The sequence below is a fragment of the Mustela nivalis genome, assembly GCF_964662115.1.
Source record: "Mustela nivalis genome assembly, chromosome: 15".
Lineage (NCBI taxonomy): Eukaryota > Metazoa > Chordata > Mammalia > Carnivora > Mustelidae > Mustela > Mustela nivalis.
In genome coordinates this window covers 56,977,624-56,993,179 of record NC_139034.1, presented here as the reverse complement: position 1 = coordinate 56,993,179, position 15,556 = coordinate 56,977,624, and positions in this window count along the sequence as shown.

Sequence of the window (15,556 nt, the reverse complement as noted above, 5' to 3'; positions counted from 1 at the left end):
ATCTCAGTTTGGTGCCAAATTGTAGCCATTCACTCATTTGTCATTTGGCAAAGAATTTCATCCATTATGATTGTACCCTAGCAACTATCCTGATGACCTTTCAATTTCCTAATTTTAAACACCTAGGAAACTTGGGTTACCATAGAAATTACTTTTCCACTTATGTACAGTTTAACTCAGCTAGGTTATTTTTACTAAGTGATCCCAAATTCAATCATTGCTAAACTACAATCATGGCATTTCCTATAAAAAAATTCTGTTTCTAGGATTCAACTCCTATGACCAGATTTTTACACTGGTATATTTGTATATTTGTAAAGGTCAGCTACAGAGGGACTTTTCACACTCTGATGTGAATTCTAATGACTTAGTGACCTTGCTAAAATGCAGATTCAGATTCACTAGATCTAGATTCACTAGATCTTCTAACAAGCTCCCAAATAATGCTGATGCTACTAATCCCCAGATCACACATTGAGGAGCAAGGGGATAAAAAGTCTATTTTGTCAATCTTTAGAAATTTTAAATTACTTTAATTATTTTCATAATACTTTCTACTTGGTGTTTGGAAAATGTACCAAAGTTTTTAATTTTTCTTTATTCAGTTGGTCACAAAATAAGTTAATAGAGCAAAGATACATATAACTGTATCAGTCTGGAAACTGAGAACAAATCAACTTAAATGACATAGTAAGAAACACCATGGGGTCATATCTCTATTACATTTGCATTTGAAGATCAAGTCACTGATATCTCCCTTTTGGCATTTTAAGAAGAACATCCATCATAGGTTTAATTCTGCTGACATAGTCTCTTCAGTATAGGAATGTAACAAAGAAATGTCTTTAGAAAAGGAAATGTTTATTTTATAATTAAAAAAATAAGTTCTTTAGACATTTTTTCTTCTGGCCCCATATTTAAATATAGAATACCGGTTTTCATAGCATTAATAATGATGTTGGTGTCTGACTCCAGAAACATTCTTCTGATGCTGGCTGGTGAAGTATTACTTCTGTAAGACTAAAAATATTTTGTAACACCACCTCTGCAAAAACAGATAGAAATGGACAGGTATAATTTCAATCTTTTGGAGGCTAAAGTTCTTCTCCAAGGAAACATTTAAAGATTAGGCTTGAATCATGGGCCTCTTCTTAATGTAGCTAGAGAGATGCAGGGGAAGACACAGAAATTGACAGACAAGTTTTAGGGTCAGCCAATCGCTGGTGCTTTTGCTGGGACTATAGCATAGCTGCATGCTTCAAATTCTTGTTTTCTGTAACCAAGTCTTCAGTGACTCGAATTGAAGATATAAGCAAGGCAAGGCTCAGCCTTTGCATCTCTCAGCTGAAAAGCAGTAATGATTTTAGATACTGCCTGTTCAATAGCTTAATACCAGTAATGTCATCTCCCATTTGAAATAATGTTCTTGTGGAATAAATACTCTAAAGCACATAGAGCCACAGCACTATGAAATTGGATGTACGTATTATCGATTACTCCTTAAGGACCCATGAAGTCAAAGGCAGGCAAGCTATGCAGAGAGAATCTTTGCTTTAGGTTCAGAATATGGTACTTCAAGCAAAAACTTCTGTTGTACTCCAGTCCATCCAAAGCAATCTTCAAAAGATCCTTACATCAAGAAGAAAGAAGAAAGAGAAAAACTTCCACTTGTCTATATCCAAAAATCATATACTGAAATTTACAAGGTTAAACATTTTTATGGAAGTTGAGTTTCTCATCTCCAGCTGATCAACTTTGCTTTTACTGCTCCCCATCATTTTCTGTTCTCATGATCCGTCTCTTGAAGACATCCATATTTGCCTTTCCCTGCCTTTAACTCTAAGCTCACAGACATGTGACTACTTAACTTGATGGTGCTGGCTGAAAAACTTTGATGTTTCTCCACCCCTTAATTAGAGTCCAAATAACAAAGATTGACATAAAAGCCCTATCATTATTTAGTACTCACATACTTTTTTGGCTCAATTTCTGTCATCCTCATCAACTTCACATCTTTTAAAAGATTTCTTTCTTTCTTTATTTATTTATCAGAAAGAGGGAGAGAGAGCACACAAGCAGGGGGAGGAGCAGGGAGAGAGAGAAGCCTGCTCAGCAGGGAGCCTGATATGGGGCTCAATCCCAGGACCCTAGGATCATAAACTGAGCCTAGGGCAGACACTTAACCGACTGGGCCACCCAGGTGCCCCTCACTACCTATTCTTATCCAAATTATGCAAGAAGTCCTAGCCCTTACCACAAAAGCAGTAGGAAAGTGAGAAGTAGAGGCCAAACTCAAGTACATCCCCATGGCATGGCAGCTGTTTCCTTCAAAGTCTTCATTCCTACAAAACCAGCTGTAATCTGTATTTAAGAACTTTCACATTACCTCTTCTTAGGAAGTAAATGTTTTTTTGGAGGGGAACCCATAACCTTAAATACTATTGAAGATTTGAAGGTGTAGATCATTGTTCTTTTTATAAAATTCAGCCTTCTGACCAATTTGTTTGCAGCCTTTTCTTTCCATTAAGACCTTATGCTTCTTACAGTCAGAGGTGTATTATATTCATGTTTATTGCAAAAACAAATAGCACAGGATTCAGCATATAATGTTCTTTAAAAATTCTTTAATGCATAAATGAATATATTCCTTTTTCTCCTGACACATTATGTGTACAAGAGTTAGGGATTAATTTGTCATTTTCACTGAAAGCTTATCAACAATATGTAGATCTCCTTGAAAGATGTTGCCTTTAAGTACAGTAGACATAGGTTCAGAGTGTCTTGAAATATTTTTTAAAATCATGAAATCAGAAGAGTGCATAAAACCTACATGGATATTTTGAAGAATAATAACAAAGCCAAAATAAAGTAGTCAATAAGGAATATGCATTATCAGTAACGCCCATGTCCCCGATCTGGTTGTCTTTGATGGCATATCCCTCTCTTCTTATCCCAAGGAATAACTATCTCCACAAATGTAAGAATGATTTTCTTACTTTTCTTTATGATTTTAGCCTCTTGTATATATGCCCCCTAACAATATATTAATTAGTTTTACTTGCTTTTGAGCCTTGTGTAAATGGAATTATATCATGTGAATACTTTGAATGATATGTCTTTTGCTCATTGTGAAATTCAATTCTGGTAGTATTTGTAGCTCTCGTTCGTTCCTTTTCATTGCTTTATTATGCCATTGAATGATGACATCTCTCTTTATATATTTAGTCTACTCTATGAAGATCTACACTGTTATAAATTTTCTTATACAGATCTTTTCTATGCATGAATAAGAGTTTATCTAATTTATTAAAAACTAATGATAGAATTGGGAGGTCATGGGGCATGTGCATTTCATATTCAGGTTAAACCAATCTGTTTTCTAAAGAAGTGATCTAGTTTATGATTCATCTAGCAGTATAAGAACATCTTCATTGATTCATATGCTCGCTGATATTTGGTAATATGCAGACTTAAAATTTTTACTAGTCCGATGGATGTAATATGATATTTTTCTGATTGTTTTGATATTTTTTATTTCTGATATATATAAAATATATTTTTTCTGATATATATATTTCTGATATATATTTATTTCTGACATATATTTTATTTCTGATACATATCTGATATTTTCTGATTATTGCTGAATCTAAGTATATTTTCATATGTTTATTGTTAATTCAAGTTTCCTCTTCCTTGAAATGCCTATTCAAATCTTTTGCCCAATTTTCCTATTGAACTGTTTGAAATTTTTTCCAGATGTTTATCATTTCCAAACTTTATGTGGTGTAAATATCTTCTCAGATTTTATGGCTTGACTTTTCACTTCCTTCATTGTATCTTGCTGAGCAGATCACATTTTTAATATAATCCCATCTATAACTCTTCATTTGCTTTTCACACTTGGTTTTTTAGCCTACCCAGACTAAACTTTTGTTTGAGAAGAGTTAGGAATGTAATTATATTTTATTTATTGCAATGTCTATTATACTTTCTCTACTTGATTTCTAATAGCAAATCTGTCAAGTAGCAAGTATGCATTTGCATGAAAATCTGTTTCTGGGCTATTTCAGTGTCATTGGCCTACTTGTCTCATTGATAATTTAACTAGAGAAGAGAGAAGTAGTACAGGAAAAAGAAAGAAAAAAATGGCATATACTTTCGAATTAGTTTTCTAGTTGATTGGGACTATTTAAATTTTTAATACCAAAAGCACCACCTCGTAGACTTATTGCACAGATCTGTAAAACAGATGAGCACGATCACCAACATAATTTGGAGAACCCCATGCAAAATGAAAATGCAGGCTCCTTGTTAAAAAAATTACTTAAAATGTTAAGATGGTGGTATCAGAGCACTAAACTGGCACAGGCCCTTCTGAATGTGAGTCCCTGTGCAGCTGCATAGATCATATACTCATGAAGTCAAACCAGCAGGTTAATATTATAAGATAGTTCCCTTTTTATATGAGAAATATAAAATGATGCAAGAATAAGCTCCAGATTCTTACAGGAAACAGTTTACAACCAGGAAAAAAATACATTAATAAAAGAAATTAAACACCTAGCATGGAATAGAGTAGAATTTTCCACAATAAGTTACATTTAATACTAGTCAATATACCAGTAAATGACAAAGGTACCTACTACTGGCAAGGGGAAGAATTAATCTTTAACTGGTCTGCTTTTATTCTTCATTCTCTAACTATAAGTTTGAATCTCTGACCTTTATATATTTTATGCTTTTGCTTGACTGCAGGGTCATACTACACATAATAGTCTTCCAAGGTTCAATGCTATAACACACCAAAATGAATATACTCTTTATACAGTTTCCTGCTGTGTTTACTTTATGATGTTCTTAAGTAAATGTTGCAAGGAATTTATAGCCCCCTAGTACTAGTTCATGTGCCAGGAGTACTTAATAGGAAGATTATTTGAATTGGTGCCTGTAGATGTATCTTCATATATAACCTCTTATTAGATGTTTTTGTATTTGTTGAAAGAAATGAACTACTTGTATTATTAAAAGTTGGCTCAATTTTGTATGCAATATATTAAATAATTACTCATTATGCAGTATTGTCAGAAACTCTAGTATTCTATATAATTGAATTTTAAAGATTACCCAAAATTGTAATTTAATATTCAAAGCTCCAACTCTTTTTTGAAGATTTTTTAAAGATTTATTTATTTATTTGAGAAACAGAGACAGAGAGAGAGAATGAGTGGGATAGAAGGGGCAGAGGGAGATGGAGAAGCAGATTCCCTACTGAGCAGGAAACCCAATGAGGGACTTGATCCCAGGACCCTGGGATCATGACCTGAGCTGAAGGTAGACACTTAACCAATTGAGCTACCCAGGCGCCCCTCATTTATTTATTTATTTATTTAGAGAGAGAGGCAAGGGGAAAGGGAACTAACAGACTCCGGTGAGCATAGGGCTCGACACAGGGCTTGATCTCAGGACCCTGAGATCATGACCTGAACTGAAACCAAGAGTCAGATGCTCAACCAACTGACCCACCCAGGCTCCCCTCAAAGCTTCAACTTTTTGCCATTCCTTATATAAAATTTTTTTTCTGATCTTTATGATTCGGTACCTTGCCTTACTAAAAAAAAAGTATTTCAAACATTACTGGCCCTTTTCTTTATATTTTAGTTATATTTATACCTTTATTTTGTGCATTAATTACTGAGCTATTTTGTAACAGCTCAGTAGACTATGTATGTGTTACCTACTTTCACTGATTGTCATACCCCTTGATTCTTGGTTAGATTGTCAACTGCTATTTGAATGTATTAATGTGCTTTAGGTTTGTGTTTTATTCTTAATTTGCTTTTCCTAATTTGATGTGGGATGGGAAACTGCTTATTAATCTATTAGAATTTAGTCAAATAAGAGTCAGAAGTTTCAAAGAAACAACCAGTCTACAAAAAATGTGCATAGATTTTTCTAATAGGCCTTTTGACTAAGATCACTAACAGATTCTCTGTACTTACATTTAGATTTACAGGTTTGCTCAGACTGTCCCTAAGGGCTCTATTGATGCATATAGTATTGTAATGAGTAGTTAATTCTCAGTTTTTTACTTATTCTCGGTTCACAGAATTCTTCTACCTCTAGGGTTTATTACATTTCACTCCTGTTGCTTCAAGTTTTGTAGTTCCAATAACCAAATGGTTGCCAAATAGCTCAAGTTCATTTGCTCATGTGTATGTATAGTTAAAGGAAAATAAGCCATTTTATATCTACTATATACCCATAAATAAGATGATTATTTATCCACATACAAACATATAAAAATAAGAAAAAGTATTCTATTCCTATCTTATAAATCATAAATAAAGCTCAGAGAAGATACAGAAGTCACCAATGTTTATAAAACTATCAGAAATTAACAAAGCATGTGCCAATAGAAAAGGTTCAACAAACATTTCTTAAATAAATTAATGTCATTGATTGAAATCTGGCTTCAAACCAACAGATACTTTTAAACATAAAAGGGGTGATCTGGGATAATGAATTTAGTTAGTCAGCCTTGGGATTATCCTTGGTTTTCACTGAATCATGACAACATTTCTATTGAAGAGACAGTGTCAAGAACAGATCTACTAAATAGTGAAATCTTAAAAAGAGATTTAAAATTAGTCTCAGTTATAATCCATAATGGTTCACATCAATAAGAAAATCAGTAATCTAAAATATACACTTATATTGGGGCACTTTGGTGGTTCAGTTGATTAAGTGTCTGCCTTCAGCTCAGGTTATGATCCTAGATTCCTGGAATCAAGCCCAGCATCAGGCTTCATGCTCCATAAGAAGCCTGCTTCTCTCTCTCTTTCTGTCCCCCAGCTTGTGCTCTCAATCTCTCTCTCTCTCTCACTATCTCAGATAATGAAATCTTTAAAAAATTAAATTAAATTAATACCTATGATGTTGATATATATATATATATATATATATATATATATATATAAAATCTCCTATTATAGGTGTTTTTTTATAACTATAGGGCCTTAAATTCAGAAAGGTCAGTTTTCCCATGCTACAGACTGCTAAATAAAGTTGAACAGTTTCTATTAGGATCAACTATTACTTAGATAGCTTTATTTTGTGTAGAAATGTTTCAAAAGAAAAAAAAATAATATCTTTGCTCGTTTATTGATTGTGGCTTTATGAAGCACCTGCTAGTACACTGATCTTTTCTCTCCTGGGGTCGGCATCTCTGGAATATAGTCCTGGTCAAAGCTTATAAGTGAAGAAATGGTTCCTTCAGTTCATCTTTCAGGCAAATTCCATGTGTGGTATGCTTTAACTTCCATCCCAGCCAGGGGTGGTTTATTTGCAAGTAATAAAAATTCACTAAAGCTAAACTATCTTAACAAGAAATGCTCACAGAGTCCATTTAAAAGAAATTTAACTAAAGGAACTGTGTGTGCGCATGCGCATGCAGTCATGCGCACACACGCGCACACACACAGGCATTTAGCTTCTGGGTTCCTTGACCATAGCTTTTGCTATATATTGGCTTCAGCTGATGTCTCTGTAAACTATCTTGTCTTCTTGTTTTCCTACATAAACATGTCCCATGGTGCTTGTATGTAGATCGTAGTCTACATAACATTCTTTTTAGATCTCCAGTTAAATGACTCCGTCAACATACCCCTCTTCTAAATTTCTGAGAGAGAAGATCTAATTGGCTCAGCTAGAATCCAATGTCTACACCAACCAATCTTCTGTGGGCTGGAAGATGCATTTCTGTGATACATTTCATATCTTCAGGCTGTAGATGTTATCTGTATTGAGATCATTGAGCTAAAGTGATGATGAATAAGGTTAGTGTAGACATTAGTACAGAATGTCAGTTATAATGATCCTTTCCAACAGATTTAGACAAAAATATCATTAGAAGCATTTCTTCCATAGTCTGATTTTGAGTCTTCAGCTATGTTTCCTGAGCCTCAAAAGGAAGGAAACACAGCATTTTCTCTGGCTACTACAAACTCTAAAATAGAAAAAGTCCATGTTTCTAAGTCAAACAAAATATGTTTATATAATTGAAGAATACCATCCTTGTTGGCGCTATCATTTCTAAGAAAAGAAACGTGTATTAGTTATCTACTGCTGCAGAGCAAATTACTCCAAAACCTAGCAACTTGAAACAACAAATATTTATTATTTCAAAAGTTGTCAGAAATCCTGGAGCAGCCTAGCTGGCTATCTCTTACTCAGGGATCTTTCTTTCTTTGTTCTTTCTTTCTTTTCTTTCTTTTTTTTTTTTTCTTTTTAAAATTATTTTTATTAACATATAATATATTATTTGCCCCAGGGGTACAGGTCTGTGAATCATCAGGCTTACACATTTCACAGCACTCATCACAGCACATACCTTCCCCAATGCCCATAACCCAGCCACCCTCTCCATGCCCCCCACCTTCAGCAACCCTCAGTTTGTTTTGTGGATTAAGAGTCTCTTATGGTTTGTCTCCCTCCTGATCCCATCTTGTTTCACTTTTTCCTTCCCTATCCCCCAAACCCCACACTTTGCCTCTCAAATTACTCACATCAGAGAGATCATATGATAATTGTCTTTCTCTGATTGACTTATTTTGCTCAGCATAATACCCTCAAGTTCCATCCACATCGTTGCAAATGGCAAGATTTAATTTCTTTTGATGGCTGCATAGTATTCCTTTATATATATATATATATATATATATATATATATATATATATACCACCTCTTCTTTATCCATTCATTTGTTGATGGACATCTAGATTCTTTACATTGGTTTGGCTATTGTGGATATTGCTGCTATAAACACGGGTGCACATGCCCCTTCAGATCACTACATTTTTATCTTTAGGGTAAATACCCAGTAGTGTGATTGCTGGGTCATAGGGTAGCTCTATTTTCAACTTTTTGAGGAATCTCCGTGCTGTTTTCCAGAGCAGCTGCACCAGCTTGCATTCCCACCAACAGTGTAGGAGGGTTCTCAGGGATCTTTCACAAGGGCTTGAGTTAAAGTTTTGGTCAGGGCTGTAGACATCTCAAAACTAAAGTGGGAGAGGATCCACATTTGTGGTCCCTCACATGACTATTGGTCAGCCTCTGGTCCTTTATTAGCTGCCGGCCAGGGACATCAGTTCTTTGCCATTCTGGCCTCTGCACTATTGTTTTACTACACATTTTGGATAAATAATCAACTGTTTACATAATTAAGATAATAAATCTCTTCAAAGCTCTATTAAGCAACATACTTTAGTCATTCTCACAGTCTCTCCCTGTCCCTTTTTTAGTTTTTGGTGACCTTATCACTTCTTTTCCTAAATGCTAAACAGATCTCTCAGATAATTGTAGATGTTTTCCCAAGTGCCCATATATATGAAACAAACTATTCCCTCTTTTTTTTCTTTTGGAGACTTTCTTCCCACTGTGTCCAGCCTCCTGATGTCAGCATGTATTTTTGCTCTCTACATGTGGCACTTCCCTTCAGAGTTATCTTGATGTGAATGATCTTTCATTTCTGGATCTCAAGGGTTCTTCTTTTTCAAATAGCTACTCAATTTTTTTGAGGAACATTCTCCAATGAAAATAACACAGGATCTTCAATGCTTTTACTTAACATTTAATTTATTATATTGGTTGAATATAGAATTCACTGTTGCAAATATTTTTGCTCAGAAAGGGCTTTTAAAGCCAATACTTCACTGGCTTCAATTTTTAGTGTTGCTGTTAAAAAGTCTGAAGCCATTGTCATTCTAATTATTTTTTAATTTTTTATTTTCACCCAATTTTTTTTTTTTTTAGGCTTTTCTTTTTATTTCTCATGAGCTGAAATAGATGAGCTTTTTCAGGGCAGTAGGAGAGATGGGTATGTTTCATGGTGCTGGGCACTTACTGAATCTTCAATCAGGAAAACTGTTCTTTAGTTATGAAATTTATTTCTATGCTATTTCTTAGGTAATTTCTGTACCTCTGTTGTTTTTTTCCAGTTTTCTAATTCTGTAACACCTATTATTTAAATAGTAGGTCTTATGGTATAATATTGAATATTTTCTCCCAAATTTTCCATTTATTAAAATGCTTATTTTCTTTGGGATTTCATCAATTTTATCATCCAAATCTTGGACTTAGTTCTTTTTAAATTTTCAAATGTTTTTCTTGCCTCATACCTGTTTGCTTTTTGTTTCATTTTGCTTTTGTTTTATTAGTGCAATTTTTTCTCCTGTTTCTCTGAAGATATCGGTCATTTTATTTTGAAGTTTTCACCTGCTGCCTAAATTTTTCCCATTACCTCTGATTCTTTAAGGTTGCTTCCTTTTTACTGTTCATTGATTTGTTTTGGCCTTTCAAGTTGGAGACTTTCCTCAAATTCTTGGAAATTCTTTAATTTGGCTCTCCATTCTTATTTAAGTATATATTACTCACTGAAATCTTGATTGGTCTGCTGTGATATTGGATTGTGGACCAGGTCTACCACACTTTCATGCTGTGGGAATGCACTCACTGCACACACTAGGGTGATTAACTTCTCCATCCTCTGAATTTGACAGGGAGGGAAGAGGACAAGCAAATTAGAGACAGTGTTTCTCTGGCTAGTAATACTTTGGAACTTAAAGGGGCTAGAGTAAGAGTAGAATATTTAGATTTCTACTTACTATGCCTTTTTCAACCCATAAGTCATCCTACATCTCCACTGCAAATTCCCTAAGTCTGAAGACATTTCTCTAAAAACTTAACTCCCAGCATCCCATGGTTGGAGATGTGGTGGTTGAGGGGACTAGAAGGAGTTCTAGTCTGTTGACTGTATAATTAAGCAGGGTTCCTCTCTATACAGACCTTCTACCAGCTGTTCTGTGTTCAACTCCATTTTTGTGCTTGTAAATTCAGCATACAATTCTGGACTGACCCAAGTCATAAGTTAATCTGTATTTTTCATAATGCTTTATTTGACTATTTGTGTATAATAAGAAATGACCATAATAAGTACACTCTTTTTTGTGATAGTGTAAAATCACAGGTATAAATTTGCAGACTTTTTGATAAAAAATAGTAATAAATGCCTAGATTTTATTATTATTATTGATAAAAATTAAATATTTTAAAAATATATAAAAAGGATCTCTATTTGATATAGACATTTGATAATAGAAAAAATGAAAAGATGAAAACACAAAATAAAGGTAAATGCTAAATAAAAATCATCCTAAGTATTAAAAGATAATAAATACCACATATATGTAAAATTTTTTAAAGTAATCTTTTTTAAAATGAAAAGTTTAAATGCACAAAGCATTAATAATCCTATCCAATAGTCTTGATCTTTATTTTAGGATATTCTTTTTTTTGTAGAAAAATTCCTCTCATTTTGTGTCCAGAAAATTTCAAGTTGAATGTTAGGGTATATATTGCTTTATAAAAGCTCATTTGTGTTCTTTAGTGATGAAAATATTTCACCCACTTGCCCTGAATTTGGCTTTGCTATTGAAATCTATATTGGTTTTCCTGATTGAGATTTTAGATCTGTTACTAATTCCAGGTCTGAGTATTCTGCAGCTATATTCTTGTCATCTTCCCATGCATTTCTTTTGCTAAAGTATTTACAAAACACTGTGTGCATGGAGTATTTTCAGACATTGAAAAATCCAGCTAACATTACTGGGTGGTATTACAGTAACATAAAGTTCTAATATCCTAACAGTTAACTGCACTACACAGAATCATGTGTGGAAATTGCCTATTTGAGAACATATTTTGCTTTTGGAACTTACTGTTTCTTGGAACAACAGTTTAAGAACTTGTATAAAGTATACTATCTGTATTCATGTATTAATCTTTATTTTTATATGCAAGAATGATGCATCCTTAGCAGCAGACAGGGCCGCAAACACACAGTCACAATGTGGCAGCAGCCGCTAATTACATCTTGACTACTTCTCTCCTCCCTGCTTATGTCCCAATACTAGAAATGTCATTCTTATCCTTGTACTCTGCACATGATTCCTGATCTTTCTTCCAACTTGAAATCAGTCTGTTTCTTCAAACTAGTTACATCTCTGTGGTGATTATTAAGGTTTAACTCCAGCAGGGGAATTCTTTTTTTTTTTTTCCCCCAACTGATCTTCCTCTGGATTCAGAAATACATGTTTCCCAGAAAATAATCCCCTTAGTGGAAACACTAACCTATACAGAACTTATCATTCTCTATATCTGAGGTGCCTCCAGTCACTGAGGCTATCAGAATTTCATGCAGTAAATTGGCTCATCTATAACTTTCCCCCACAAAGAGAAATAGGTTTTAATTCTCTCACCTAAGTTCATTTTTTAAAATTTTCCTCTTGCTTCTCCATCTCTCCAAATTTCAGTGAACCTCTCGTCTTTTATTTTCTTTTTTATAGTTATTTTGTTCTTGTGGATTAAGATATTTACAGGAATATCAGTGACTTTAAGGATTTGAAAGGAAATAAATGTAAGACATGAATCTGTCATTTTTACTCATGCCCCTCCTTGCCCTTGGTGGTTAACTTGCTGACCCATAGCTGATAAAAACAAACAAACAAAACTTTATGTGTCATATAACTCTGCCCTACTCTCTAGAAGTCATAGTTTAAAGGACATAAATGACTTCTAAACTTAAGCTGTGCCATATTCTCTCACCCAGATATTTTAAATTGGTGTTAAGTAAAACATACTAAGTTATGGAAATATCCAAGGTAGGAATAACCAACCTCTATTTTTCCACTTCCATTTGTAATCTGTTCATTTAATAACCAAATAATTGGGTATCTACTATGTACCTACTTTTGTATAAATACTATGATTACAAAATGATTCACAGTCTCTGCCATTTAGGAATTCGTATTCTAGTCTCAGGGATGGACACGTCAACACATAATTAGCCCATCATACCTAGCAAGGATGTATCTACCCAAATGTTTATAATGTAGGGAAAGAAGTGCTTATCTGCTAAGAATCAAGAAAGGCTTCACAGAGACCCAGATTGAGCTGCAAGAGATAAGATGGAAGTGGACAATCCAGGCACCAAAAAGCTAAAAATCTAGACAGAGAAAAGAGCATATGCAATATCCTAAAGGTGAAAGAGTAAAGCACACATTCAGGATGAGCAAGAAGCACCACAAGACTGGAGAATAATGTGTTTTGGTCAATGGTAGCATGTTTAATAGTTAAAAGTACAGACTGGAAAAGATCATGAAGGAAAGGTCTGGAATTATCCTGAAAATAGTAAAATGTTTAGGCATGAGAATGATCTGATCATATTTGTATTTTCATAAGAGTATAGTGATGTTGTGGGGTGAGTTATGAGTAGCTAAGAGAGGAGGCAGGTTGAACATTCGAAGAAGTTTTCACATTAATTCATGGGAGAGAATACTGACCAAAATTTATGGGCTTTTTCAAGTTTAGTGAGACTATTAGAAAAGTAAGTCGAAGTGTCACATTCTTCAAGAAGACTTTCTTGTCCATGCTATAAGTCTGGTGGTATCCTTCTCTTTCAATTCATAGGATACTCATGATCATCACACACTTTATCAGAATTCCATATTTAACTTTTAGGTATATTGAAAGCAATGATGACCTATGATTTATTTATAACTATATGTTTAAACCTAGGGAGACTAAATGAGCATTGAGTATTTATTTAATAAATGAATAAATGAAAAATAACTGTCTGAGACATCTCAAACAGACCCTTGTACTTTCCCAGCTGCTGGGAAATGGGAAATTGACCTATATACATCCACAACATACATCATACCAGAACATCTCAAGAATGATGGTCAGACCCATTGTGGCTGGATCACCTGGGAACTGTTAGAAATGCAAATTCAGGGGCGCCTGGGTGGCTCAGTGGGTTAAGCTGCTGCCTTCGGCTCAGGTCATGATCTCAGGGTCCTGGGATCGAGTCCCGCATCGGGCTCTCTGCTCAGCAGGGAGCCTGCTTCCTTCTCTCTCTCTCTGCCTGCCTCTCAGTGTACTTGTAATTTCTCTCTGTCAAATAAATAAATAAAATCTTTAAAAAAAAAAAAGAAAGAAATGCAAATTCATGAACCCATTCCAGATCTATTGAATCAAAAACCTCTGGAGTTGAGGGCCCAACAACTGGTGTTTTAACAAGTTCTCCAAGTCATTCTGATGCAAGCTGAAGATTGAGAACCATTGATATATACCATTCTGAAAATAATTTATGCCTGTGCTAAGAGCTCTTGTGACCAAAATTCTTTTACTGTTCATGAAATCTTGTCTTAGTGTTCTGTAGCCCCAATTCTATAAGTAAAGTTCTATAGAACAAGAATGGTACAAAATAATGACTTTTGTTATTTTTGTCCTGAGTGGAAAATTCAGTGATCAATAATCATCTAGTTATAAAAGATCTACATGCTTATTTACTTTATTTGATGAAGAAGTACTCCTTTGGTGGAATTGACTCAATGACTCTCCTGGGAAGTAAAATTGGACCACACAGCTCCTTAAGGATACAGCTCTGACTGAATTGAGTAGATGTGTCAAATCAGACCACATTGCCACATTGGCATTCTATGGACTTCCTTGGTTCAATTCTCTAATAAATGAAAATGTAGCAATTACTGTATTGGAGTCAGTACTATTTCATCAAAATGTATACTTGATCGATTTTATTTTCATCTAAGGACTGCCAGGATTTTAGCTAAAGCACAGCAGTCAGCCCTCTGTCAACCAGGCCAGCAGGGTGTCCTAATCTAAATCTGAGTTTAAGTCTTTAATGGAAACAACTGCCAAAATGATCACAATTTTTTTTATTAAGCCAAATAAAAATTACAATGCTGGTAGTGACATGTTATTCTCATTTAAGCAAAGAGTGACAGTGGAAGTCCCTCTAGGAGGAATTGCACGCACATACACACTCACACAAATTCTTTTGCTTACTTTTTCATCCTTACTTTTGTAATCATTTCTTGTACTGCTATGTCCCACCTTCACAGTGACTATACATTACATAGCTCAAGCATACTGATTTTCACTTCATGAATCTATAAACCCTATAATTCTTACCCAAAACCTGGCAGTTTAACCTGTCTTTGGAGGAATGATTTAATAACAGAGACATGTAATGAGAGCTCTTATCACTAAAATGTCACTATATTTACAAAATATACTACAGGGCACTACTAATATACTACAAAGTGCTGTCATAAATCATTTAGCCTGGGCTACACTTTTAAAAATACGTTAATAAAATAGAAAGAGTTCAGTATCCTTGACTTTAAGACATTTACTTTTTTCTAATCTCAAATATTTTGAATCCTCTCAATGACTATCACTTCATGTCTTTTCTATGTTCAATATTTTCTTCTTAATATTTTTACCAAACATTAATGTGGAACTAGTCTCCTTTATAATTTTACTATATTTATAGATAATAACAGAATGTGTGGGAAGTTTTGGAGGTAAAGAAAGATAGGAAACAACTATTTATTGAATAAATACTCATTATATTAATAATATAACACTTCTGTTTATTATCACCCACCAGGTGACAAGAACAAGGCATTG